Here is a 14258-nt window from a genome sequence, read left to right as displayed (position 1 = left end):
GGAGGGCCACTCATTGTGGACATCTGAGCTCCATCAGAGGCCGGGCCTGGGGTTTCACATCTGGAACATCATGAGGGCCACTCATCATGGACATCTGAGCTCCATCAGAGGCTGGAACTGGGTTCTCAGGTCTGGAACATCAGGAGGGCCACTCGTCATAGATATCTAAGCTTCATCAGAGGCTAGAGCTGAGGTCTCAGTTCTGGAACATCAAGAGGGCCACTCATCAGGGACATTTGGGCTTCATCAGACTCTGAAGCTGGGTTCTCAGTTCTGGAACATCAAGATGGCCACTTGTCATGGACATTTGAGCTTCACCAGAGGCTGGAGCTGAGGTCTCAGTTCTAGAACATCAAGAGGGACACTCATCATTGACATATGAGCTTCATCGGAGGCTGGAGGTGGGGTCTCAGATCTGGAACATCATCAGTGCCACTGATCATGGATGCCTGAGCTTCATTGGAGACTTAAGCTGGGTTCTCAGTTCTGGAACATCAAGAGGGCCACTCATCAGGGACATTTGGGCTTCATCAGACTCTGAAGCTGGGTTCTCAGATCTGGAACTTCAAGAGGGCCACTCATCGTGGACATCTGAGCTTCAACGGAGGCTGGAGCTATAGTCTCAGCTCTAGAACATCTAGGAGTCCTCCATTCTTAATGACTCAGCTTCATCAGTGACTGCAGCTTTACCCATTCCATACAGGACTCTCCTGGAATGAGTGTTGACTCAGGATCACAGCCAGATTGTACCTGCTTGAGACTACCTGCTTGGCCATCCACTTGCCATCAGTTCTAAAATGACAACTGCCTGGCCAGAGGCCCCCACCACCACAATGTGTGAGGAGGACAAGAACTGTAGCTCTGGGGGCAGACCCTCTGAGGCTGCAGAAGCCAGGACAGTGAGCTCAACTCGGACTTCCTCCACCATCTCTGTATATTCCTTTCTGGAAAGAAACCTGGCATCCTATGACCATTAGACAAAGGGGGTCCAGCCAGGTTAGCTCATCCATATGTGCATCAGTCCCAGAACCTCCACCAGGCCAGCCCTGCTGCAGGACATTTTATCACCCTTGAGTGCCAGATGGGTAGGGGACAGGCGGGGACTGGAGCTGGCTCCCCTGCCCCTCCCCACCCATCACACTGCCCAAAGAGAGAGGCACATTTAACACTTACCCGTCCTTACATTAGTAGCACGTCCATTACTGTGTTTGTTAAGGCAAAGAAAAGATATTTATTGAGAGCACAATAGGATGTGCCAGGCCCCAGGTTGGGCACTTTCAGCCCGCATCACAGACTCCTCACAACAACCCTGTGAGGTAGGTGCAGAGCCCCTTCCACAGATGCGGATGGCGAAGGCACAGCCAGTCCCCTAAGTCTCAGGGTTCGTAAGGTGTGGGCAGGCGTCAAGCCCACGTGTCTGACCCTCAGCTCAATGAAGTCCATCCGCAAAGGGTGGGCGGCTACCGCAGGGGAGGCTGAGGAGGAGGGCACACCCTCCTCGCAGGGGGCAGCCGGGTCCAGAGTCTTTGGGTCCAGCCTGTCCCGAGGGAATGTGAGCAGGGCGTCCCCGTGGCTGTGGAGGCTGAGAGAGACACAGGTGCAGATGAAGGCCACCCACTCTCGGTCGCACTGGCCAACAAGCGTTCTCATGCAGACAGGCAGGTCAGGAGCGCAGAGAGGACAGGAACCCCCTCTGCTTACCAGACGGAGAGCCTGAGAACCTGGACATCGCAGGAAAGGTCCTGGCTCCCCGCTGTCATGCGGTCTAGGGGAGCACCCAGCCACCAGCTCCAGCCTTTCTACTTAGTTCCCTTCAGCCTCTGGTGTCCTGCACATCACCTGGGTCTCCTCCACCCGCACAGACTTCCAGAAGCACAACCCTGGTCATGGCGCCCTCCCCGACCAGCCACCTCTCACAGTGCTCACCGCACTAACCCAAAATCTGGAACTCCTAGCCTTTCCAAAGACCACCCCAGCTCTCCAACCCATTACCAATGAAACCTGAGTGTTTTCTAAAATATCAGCCTCGTCCTACTCTGGGGGTTTCTAGAAATTCTCCCTGATCTTCCCATTTTGGCCTCTCTTCCCTTCCCTCCCTCACTGTCTCCCCAGAGTTGGCCAGGTGCCTCTCCCACACCTCCACTCTGTCCCACAGTCCCCTGGGCCAGAGGCCAGGGAGCACAGGGCTCTGTGACCAGCGCCCACAGACTGCAGGGCGCATGGCCAGCCTCAAAGCCCCCAGGAGGGCGAGGGCTTCTGTGTGCCAGGTAACAAAGCATTTATTTTCATATAAATAACCTCACTGAAGCAAAAACCATGTCAGGTATGTGACTAGTTCCAGGTTGCAGGTAAGCAAGCTCACATAGCTCCCCCACACACACCCCCACAAACACACATGTGTAAAAAGGTGCTGGGGCAGCTCAAACCCAGATCTTGATTCTTGGGAACCAATACACGGGGTACAGCCAGGCACAGCCACCTTTCTCGGTGTCTACCAGCATCCCCTGGAGGACACAATCATGATGCACCCAATCTACAGATGGGAATGCCAAGACTCGGGGTGGTTTAAGTAACCTGCCCAAAGACCACTACACTGGCAAATAGTAACATCAGGACCAGAAACTAAATGGGCAAGACCTCCAGAGCCCCACCCCTCAACATCTGCCCTGCGAGGTGGGTGCTAGGTTCCCCCGCAGAAGATAGACCCAAGCAGTCACCTTAAGTTTAAACGCCACACATTTGTCTAGCTCCAAGGTTCCGGCTTTGCCCAGTCTACCTACTCCTCAATGCAATAAATAAAATGCTGAATTCTCAATAGTGTCCCCAAGGCCCAAACCTTGTCCCATGCTGGGAACAATAGGCTAAGGGGGGGGGGGGGGCGGTCTCACCATGTCTGGGACCTGCATGGATGCTGGGAGCTGCATCTAGGGTTTGCCAAGCGCCATGTGCCTTGGACACCCCGCTTCACTGATGAGTTGTTCCGTACAGACCCCTCACAGGGCATGGTCCTTGTCATCCACAAGAGCAATCATCTCCCCCAATTTTCTCTAAATAGAGCTGAGCATTAACTAATCTCAAATGGGGCAGGAATGGCTCTAAGATCTCCTCTGTGGCGCCAGACCAAGGTGCGCTAATGACTTGAAAGCCTGCTCACGGCTGGAACCAGCCCTTCAACTCAGGCCCCCTGGCTCTCACTCGAGCCTCTTGAAAATATGGGCTGTGATTTCTGAGCACGCAGGGAACACAGTTTACTGATTACTAATCAACCTCGTTTTGTAAGGAACAAAGTTGGAAAAGATAATCAAACTTTCAACAGAACTCAGACTTGGAAGTGGCAGCTGAATAAGGGTCTCACCTGATGACTGACACACAAACATAGCCCCTTGCAAACTTGCTCAGCTCTCCTTCCAAAAGGAGATGTCACAATGAATCCTTGTGAGCTGGCCCTAGTCTAGCACTAGCTGATTTTTAAAATTGTGTGTTGACTGGGAGTGAATGAAGGAAGGAATTAAGGGATGAAGGAATGGGTTATAACCACGGCCATCTGGTGGAGGAACCTGGAAGGTGGAAGGCAAAGGTTATGTCAGGGACCAGGCACCACCAGACAGGGTGGCCTGGAGAGGATGTCTCCGCTGGTGGGCAGGGGCCCTGTCAGACCCCAGTCCTGGATTCATCACTGTGTGTGATGCATGGGAAAGCACCTTAGAGAAGGAAGCCATATGGGTGACGGTGGCAGATGAGATTCAGCTGGGGCTTGCTTACAGCAGTGACTCTGGAGGAAGAAGCTATAAATATGGGTGTTTGCTATATGACCACAGCCCATGGCACTACACACCACAACCAAAGGAAAAGGTTTGCTTTCAGAAAAGGGAGAGGCCAAAACGCCATGTTAAGAAATGTAGGATGAATTCAAGGATGGATGGATGGATGGATGGATGGATCAAATTAAGTTGGAAATCATCGCCAACCTCCCAAGAATATCACTGACAACTCATTACACTTTCATTCATCCCTTCATCCTCTCATCCATCAGGCAATCATTTAATCACTCACTACACATTAATCCATCCTTCCATCCTCTCATCCAGCCACCCACTCACCAACTCACTACATCTACAACCATCCATCCATCCTGCCATCTTCTCTTCCATTAGCCAATCAATGACCATTCACAGCACAGTCATCCATTCTCTAATTGATAGGCCAATCACTTACCCACTCACTCACAACTTCATCAACATTTGATTATCTCATCCACTAGCCAATCACTGACCACATTACACCTTCAACATCCTTCCTTCCATTCATCAATCAGCCAATCATTCATCACTCACTATACGTTCATCCATCTTTCCATCTTCTCATACATCTTTCTATCCTCTCATCCATTAGCCAACCACTCATCCACACACCATATCTTCATCCATCCTTCCAACATTCCATCCTCTCATCCATTAGCCAACCACTTGTTCACTCACTAAAACTTTTTCACTCACTAAAATTTCATCCATCCTTCCATCTTTTCATATATTAGCCAACCACTAACCCAATCACTACATCTTCATTGCTCCTTCCATACTTTTATCCATCAGCCAACCACTCACCCACTGATTCACATCTTCACCCACCCTATCATCCTCTCATCCATTAGCCAATCACTGACCACTTACTACATCTTCATTCATCCCTCCATCCTCTCATCCATCAGCCAATCGATCATTCACTCACATCTTCATCCATCCTTCCATCCATATCATCCATCAGCCAATTACTCACTCACTTACTACATCTTAAGCCATCCTACTATCCTTCCATCCTCACATCTATTAGCAATACACTGACCACTCACTACATCTTCATCACTTCCATCTCTCATCTATCAATCATCTACTCACCTCCCCATTCATAGCTTCACCCATCCTTCTATCCTCTCATCCACTAGCCAATCACTCAATCACTCACTATACCTTCATCCATCCTTACACTGTCTTAACCATCTGTCAAACAAAACCCCACTCACTACATCTTCATCCTTTCTTCCAGCCTCTCATCCATCAGCCAATCATTTATTCACTAGACAGTCATCCACCCTACCATCCTCTCATCCATCATCCTACCATTCACCCACTTACATCTTCATCCATATTATTATCCTTCCATCCTCTCATCATTAGCAATACACTGACTACTCACTACATATTCATCTTTCCTTCCATCCTCTCATTCATCAGCCAAACACTCACCCACTCATTCACATCTTCATCTATCCTTCCATCCTTACATCTTCTCATCCATTAGCCAATCACTGACCACTCCCTACATCATAATCCATATTCTCATCCATAATACAATCACTCAGTCATTCACTACACCTTCATCTATCTTTCCACTGTCTTATCTATGAGCCTACCAAAAACCCACTCATTACATCTTCATCATCCCTCCATCCTCTCATCAATCAGCCAACCCACTCACTCAATCACTACATTTTCATCCATCCTTCTATCCTTCAATCCTCTCATCCATTAGTCATATACTGACAACTCACAGCTATATACATCCCTTTATCCTCTCATTCATCCACCAATCATTCATTCATTCACTACACCTTCATACATCCTTTCCTCATCTCATCCATCAGCCAACTAAAACCCACTTCCTAAATCTTCATCCATCCCTCGATCCTCTATCCATCAGCCAACTACTTACCCACTCACTACATATTCATGAATCCTTCTAGCCTTCCATGAACTCACCTATTTTCCAGTTGTTCACAACTCACTACATCTTCATCTATCCCTTTATCCTCGCATCCATCAGATGTTCACTTATTCACTCACTATACCGTCATTCATCCTTCCATCATCTTATTCATCAGCCAACCAAACTCCCACCCACTACCTATGCACCAATCCTTCCATACTCTCACCCATCAGCTAATTTTCATTCACTCACTACACTTTATACCATCCTTCCATCCTTTAATTGATAAACCAATCATTCACAAACTCACTATATCTCCATTTATCCTTATGACCTTCCATCCACTCATCCATTAGCGATTCACAGACTACTCACTACATCTGCATCCATTTCTTTATCCTCTCACCAATCATCCATTCACTCATTTACTCACTACACTGTCATCCATCCTTCAATTGTCTCATCCATCAGCCAACCACTGCCACACTCACATCTTCATCAATCCCTCCATCATCTCATTCATCAACCAACCACTCACCCCCTCATTCATATCTTCATCCTTTCATCCTTGTTCCAATCACCCACTAACATCTTCTTCCATCCTCTCATCTTCTAATCCAACTACTTGTTTGCAACTTCACCCATCCTTTTATCCTTCCATGCTCTCATCCATTCGCCAGTCATTGACCACTCACTACATCTTCATTCATCCCTCCATATTCTCATACATCAGTGAATCACTCATACACTCACTACAAATTCATCTTTCCTTCAATCTGACATACATCAGCCAACTACTGACCTATTCTCTACATCTTCATCCCTCCTTACATCCACTCAATCACATCTTCATTTATCCCTCCATCATCTTATCCTTTAGACACCCACTTACCCACTCAATCACATCTTCATCAATCCTTCTATCTTTCAATCATATCATCCATTAGCAAATCCCTAATCACTTACTACACCAGCATACATGCTTCCATCCCCTCAGGCATCAGTCAACCAATCACCCATTCATGACATCTTCATCCATCCCTCCATCCTTTCATCCATTAGCCAAGTCATCACCCACTCATTATACCTCATCCATCAAGCCATTCTCTCATCCATCAACTAACCACTCACCCAATCATTGAATCTTCACTCATCCTTACATCCTTCTATCTTCTCTTCCAATAGTCATTCACTGACCACTGAAAACATCTTCATCCATCCCACCATCCTCTAATCTGTCAGCCAAGCACTCATTCACTCACTAAACCTTTATCCATAATGTCAGCCTCTCATCCATCAGTCAATGACTGAACCATTAATTACATCTTAGTCCATCCTTCTGTCCTCTCATCCTTCAGCCAAACACAGACCCGCACTCCCATCTTCCTCCATCCCTCCATTCCATTAGTCAACCATTCATCTACTCATTCACATACTCATCCATCCTCCTGTTTATTAGCCAATCACTGATCCACTCAGTACATCTTCATCACCCTTAAGCCAGACACTCACCCAATCATTACATTCTCATCCATCTTGAAATCCTTCCATTCTCTCATCCGTTACCCAATCACTTATGACTTACAACTTTATGCATTCCTCCATCCTGTCAATCCATCAACCAACCAATCATCCACTCACTAAATCTTCATCAATCCTTCCATCCTCTCATCCAGCAGCAAACCATTGACCCACTCAGTACATCTTCATCTCCCTTCTATGTTCTAATCCATCAGCCAACCACTGACCCATACACACATCTTCATCCATCCTTTCATCCTGCATCTTTTCCATAAAAAAACCACTCACATACTCATTCACAACTTCATTCATTCTTCCATCCTTTCATTAGCTGATCACTGAAAACACTCTACATCTTTATCCATTGCTCAATTCTCTCCTCTATCAGCCAATACATGACCCACTCATTACATCATCCATCCTCTCATTCATGAGCCAACCACTAACCATTCATTCACTTCTTCACTTATATTTACATCTTCCCATTTATCTGCCAATCACTCATTCACATCTTCATCTATCTTTCCATCCTTCCATCCTCTCATCCATTAGCCAATCATTCACCACTCACTACATCTTCATCCATCCTTTTATCCTATCACCCATCAGCCAATCATTCCCTCACTACACTTTCATCCATCTTATCATCCTCTGATCCAGCACCAAACCAATTACTCACTTACTACATATTTATCCACCAGCAAATCACTAACCTACCCACATCTTCATCTGTCCTTCCATCCTCACATCCATCAGCCAACCATGGATCCACATTCATATCTTTATCCATCCCTCCATCCTCTCATCCAGCAGCCAATGCATCATGCATTCACTACATGTTTATCCACCCCTCCATCCTCTCATTTATCAGCAAACTACTAACCACTACTACATCTTCAAACTATCCTTCTATATTCAACCATCAGCCAGATACTCACCCACTCACTACATCTTCACTGATCACTCCATCCTTTTATTCTCTCAACCATTAGTCCATCATGGACACTCACTACACCTTCATCCATCTCTCCATGCTGTCATCCATCAACCAACCACTGATCCACTAGTCACATCATCATCCATCCTTCCACTCACTTAAGCAATAGCCAATCACTGATGACTAACTCTATCTTCATCCATCCTTCCATCCTCTCATCAATTAGCCAATCACTGACCACTTGCTACATCTTCATCCATCCCTCCATCGTCTCATTCATCAGCCAATCACTCACTCACTCACTACACTTTCATGTATCCTTCCATATCTTGTGCATCAGTCAACTGCTGATCCACTCACTACATCTTCACCCATCATTCTATCCTCTCCTCCATCAGCCAGCCATAGACAGTCATTCATATCTTCATCCTTCCATCCTTCTACTCTCTCATCCATTAGGCAATTACTGAACATTCACTACATCTTCATCCATATGTCCATCCTCTCTTCCATCAGCCAACCATTAATCCACTCACTACATCTTCACCAACCCTCCTATCTTTCTATCCACTAATCCATTAGCCACACACTGACCACTCACTACATCTTCATCATCCTTCCATCCTCTCATTCATCAGCCAATCACTCATTCACTCACTTCACTTTCATCCATCCTTCCATCTCTCATCCATCAGTCAACTACTGACCCACTACATCTTAATCTAGTCTTCCATCCTCTGGTCCATCAGGTAACCATTGACCCTATCATTCACATCTGCATCCATCCTTCCCTCCCCTTATTCATGAGGCAATCTCTGACCTAGATCCCTCTTTGCATCCTCTCACCCATCAGTCACGCTCTCATCTGCATCCAACCTTTCATTTTCCTATCCATCAACCCACCATTCACCTACTCATTCACATCTTCATCCACCCTTCCTTCCATCTTCTCCTTCATTAACCAATCACAGACCACTCACTACATCTTCATCTATCCTTCTATTCTCATATTAGCAAACCAATCATCTATTCATTACATCTTCATCCCTCCATCTGATTATCCAGTCAACCACTGAGCATTCATTCACATCTTCATTTATATTTCTATCCTCTCATCCATGAACCAATTATGAACTCAGTCACATCTTCACCCATCCTTCCATCCTGTCATCCATCCACCACCACTCACTCACCCACTATGCCCATATTCTTCCATTCTTCCATGCTTCCGTCCTCTCATCCAAAAGCCAATCACTGATCACTTACTGTATCTTCAATCCTTCCAGCCTCTCATCAATCATCCAATCATTCATTCACTCACTAGACCTTCATCCACATTTCCATCATCTTATACATCAGCTAATCACTTACCCATTTTCATCCATCAATGCTATTATCTGTTAGCCAATCACTGACCACTCATTAAGCCTTTATTCATTCCTCCATTCTGTCATCCATCAGGAAAACAATCATGCACTCAATACTTCATCCATCTTTCCAACCTATTTTCCATCAGTAATTCACTAACTTCTCATTCACAGATTCATTTATACTTACATCTCTCATTCATCAGCCAATTATTCTCCCACTCACTGCATCTTCATCCATCCTTCCATCCTCTCAGCCATTAAGCAACTATAAACCCACAGTCACATCTTCATCCAACCCTCCATCCTCTCATCCAACAGTCATTCACTCACTATACCTTCATCCATATTTCCATCATCTCATCCAACAGCGGACCAAAAACCCACTCACTACATCTTCATCCATCCTCCATCCTGTCAATAATCATCCATTGATTCATCCATTCTTCCACACTTCCATCCTCTCATCCATTAGACAATCACTGATTGTTCACTACATCTTTACCCTTCTATCCATTCTCTCATCCATTAGTTAATCAGACATTCTCTCAATACACATTCATCCATCCTTCCATCCTTTCATCCATTAGACAACCACTCACCCACTCATTAAATTTAATCCCCCCTTCCATCCACTCATCAATCAGTCAACCACTGACCACTCACTACATATTCATCAATCCTTCCATCTTCTCATCCAGCAACCGACCACTCAGTCATTCACATCTTCATCCACCCTTTTATTCTTCTATCCTCATCAATTAGCCAATCAGTAACCACTTGCTACTTCATCCATCCCTCAATATTCATTCATCAGCCAATCACTCATTCACTCACTACACTTTCATCCATCAGTCAACTACTGACCCACTCATTTACATCTTCATCCATCCTCTCATCCATCAGCTAACACAGTCTTTCACATATTCATCCTTCCATCCTCTCATCCATTAGGTAATCACTGACCTTTCACTATGTCTTCATCAATCCTTCTATCTTTCTATCCTCTAATCCATTAGCCAATCATTGACCATTCACTACATCTTTATCCATCCTTTCATCCTCTCTCCCATCAGTCAACTATTGACCCACAATCATATCTTCATCCACCCTTTTATTGTTCCATCCTCTCATTCATCAGCCAATCATTCATTCACTACACTTTCACCTATCATTCCATCTCTCATCCATCAGTCAACTATTGACCCACTCACTACCTCATCAAGTCTTCCATTTTCTGATCCATCAGGCAACCATTACCCTATCATTCACATCTTTATCTATCCTGTCATCCCCTTATTCATTAGGCAATCACTCATCATTCACTACATCTTGATCCATTCTTCCATCCTCTCATTCATCAGCCAATCACTCATTCACTCACTACATCTTCATCCATCCTGTCACCCATCAACCAACCATTCACACTATCATTCACTTCTTCATCCATTCTTCCTTACCCCCCACCTCATTGGTTAGGCAATCATTGACCATTCATTACCTCTTTATCCACCATTCCATCCTCGCACCCATCAGCCCAGCTATTGACCTACACTCACATCTTCATGCAACCTTCATTCTCCTATCCATCGAACAACCACTCACATATCATTCACATCTTCATCCACTCTTCTTTCCTTCCATCTTTATCTTCAATAACCAATCATGATTACTCACTACATCTTCATCATCCCTCCATCCTCTTATCAGCCAACCAATAACCCACCCATTACCTCTTCATCCATCTTTCCACTCTATTATCCAACAGTCAACCACTGACCTCTCATTCACATCTTCATTTATATTTACAACCTCTCATTCATCAACCAGTTATTCACCCACTCACTGCATCTTCATCCATCCTTCCATCCTCTCAGCCATGAACCAACTATAAATCCACAGTCACATCTTCATCCATCCATCCGTCAGTCATTCACTCAATACACCTTCATCCATCAGCCAACCAAAAACCCACTCAGTACATCTTCATCCATCCTCCATCCTGTCATCCATCATCCATCCACTTATCCACTATTTAGGTCTTCACCCATTCTTTCACACTTTCACTCTCTTATTCATTAGCCAGTCACTGACTATTCACTACATCTTTATCCTTCTATCCATTCTCTCATCCAACAGTCAATCAGACATTTACTCAATACACATTCATCCATCCTTCCATTCTTCCATCCTTTCATCCATTAGACAATTATTCACCCCACTCACTACATCTTCACCCACTCTTCCATCCTCTCATCAATGAGCTAATCACTGACCACTCATACATCTTCATCAATCTTTCCATCCTGTCATCCATCATCCATCCACTTATCCACTATTCACATCTTCATGCATTCTTCCACACTTCCATCCTCTCATCCATTAGCCAGTCACTAATTGTTCACTACATCTTTATCCTTCTATCCATTCTCTCATCCATTAGTCAATCAGACATTCACTCAATACACATTCATCCATCCTTCCATCCTCTCATCCAATAGGCAATCACTGACTATTAACTACATTTTTATCTATTCTTCCATCCTTTAATCCATTAGATAACCACTCACAAACTCATTAAATTTAATCCTCCCTTTCATCCTCTCATCAATCAGCCAATCACTGACCACTCACTACATCTTCATCAATCCTTCCATTCTCTCATCCAGCAGCCAACCATTCAGTCATTCACATCTTCATCCAGCATTTATTCTTCCATCTTCTCATCAATTAGCCAATCAGTGACCACTTGCTACATCTTCATCCATCCCTCAATATTCTCATTCATCAGCCAATCACTCATTCACTCACTACTTTCATCCATCCTTCCATCTTTCATCCATCAGCCAACTACTGACTCACTCACTACATCTTCAACCAGTCTTCCATCCTCTGATCCTGCAGCCAACCAGTGACACAGTCACTCACATCTTCATCCTTCTATCCTCCTAACCATCAGCCAACCACTGACCCACTCACTACATCTTCATCCATCTTCATCCATCCTTCTATCTTTCCATCCTCTAATCCATTAGCCAATCACTGACCACTTGTTACATCTTCATCCCTCCATCCTCACATCCATTAGCCATCCACTAACAACAGTCTTTCATATCTTCATCCTTCCATCCTCTCATCCGTTATGCAATCATGGATCTTTCACTGTGTCTTCATCCATCCTTCTATCTTTCTATCTTCTAATCCATTAGCCAATCAGTTACCATTCACTACATCTTTATCCATCCTTTCATCCTCTCTCTCATCAGCTAGCTATTGACCCACACTTCCCATCTTCATCCACCCTTTTATTCTTCCATACTCTCATCAATTAGCCAATCACTGACCACTTGCTACATCTTCATCCATCCCTCCATCCTCTCATTCATCAGCCAATCACTCATTCACTCACTTCACTTTTATTCTTCTTTCCATCTCTCACCCATCAGTCAACTACTCACCCACTCACTACATCTTCATCCAGTCTTCCATCCTCTGATCCATCAGGCAACTATTGATCCTGTCATTCACATCTTCATCCATCCATCTATCCCCTTATTCATTAGGAAATCACTGATCACTCACTACATATTTATCCATCCTTGCATCCTCTCACCCATCAGCCAATAGTTGACCCACACTCACATCAGCATCCAACCTTTCATTCTCCTATCAACCAATCATTCATCTACTCATTCACATCTTCATCCACCCTTCCTTCCATCTTCTCCTTCACTAACTAATCACAAACCATTCACTACATCTTCATCCATTCCTCCATTCTCTTATTTATTAGCAACCAATCACCCACTCATTACATCTTCATCCCTCCGTCTGATTATCCAGTCAACCACTGAGCACTCATTCACATCTTCATTTATATTTCTATCCTCTCATCCATGAACCAACTATGAACTCAGTCACATCTTCACCCATCCTTCCATCCTGTCATCCATCAGCCACCACTCACTCACCCCACTATTCACATCTTCTTCCATTCTCCCATGCTACCATCCTCTCATCCAATAGCCAATCACTGATCACTTACTACATCTTCATCATTCCCTCCCATCCAATCATTCATTCACTCACTACACATTCATCCATATTTCCAACATCTCATCCATCAGCCAACCGCTCACCCACTCATTCACATCTTCATCCATCCATGCTCTTACCTGTCAGCCAAACACTGAACACCCACACCTTCATCCAAACATCCATCCTATCATGCATCAGCCAAAGAATCATGCACTCACTACATCTTCATCCATTCCTCCATCCTGTCATCCATCAGCTAACCACTCACCCACTCACTACATCTTATTCTCTTCTTCAATCTTCTCATCCAATAGACAGACACTTATCCACTCATTATATCTTTCCCCTCTCAATTATCTCATCCATTATCCAATTACTGACCACTCATTACGCCTTCATCCGTTTCTCCATTGTTATTGAACAGTTAAACAATAATCTACTCACTATCTCTTCATCCATCCTTCCATCCTCTTATGCATTATTCAACCACTGACACACACTCACATCTTAAATCCTTTCATCCTTTTATCCATCAACTAGCCACGCACCTACTCATTCACATCTTCATCCATCCTTCCATCCTGTCACTCATAAGTCAATCACTTACCATTCATTAAATCTTCATCCATCCCTCCATCCTCTCATTTTTCAGACAATCAATCGCCCAGCCATTACATCTTCATCCATTCTTC

General features: G+C 44.7%; 1 long non-coding RNA gene across 4 annotated transcripts in view; it reads right to left on the bottom strand.

The window, feature by feature from the left end:
* Positions 1-1207: 1207 nt before the first annotated feature.
* LOC132229918 (uncharacterized) overlaps positions 1208-14258 on the bottom strand; it is a 38227-nt gene continuing 25176 nt past the window's right edge. For all 4 annotated transcript variants that reach the window (XR_009451752.1, XR_009451754.1, XR_009451755.1 and 1 more), the window contains one exon: positions 1208-1582. This is a non-coding gene — a long non-coding RNA (uncharacterized LOC132229918). The remainder of the gene's footprint in view (positions 1583-14258) is intronic.

This window comes from Myotis daubentonii, chromosome 1 (assembly GCF_963259705.1).
Source record: "Myotis daubentonii chromosome 1, mMyoDau2.1, whole genome shotgun sequence".
In the NCBI taxonomy this organism is placed as follows: domain Eukaryota; kingdom Metazoa; phylum Chordata; class Mammalia; order Chiroptera; family Vespertilionidae; genus Myotis; species Myotis daubentonii.
This window is presented reverse-complemented; position numbering and strand designations above follow the sequence as displayed.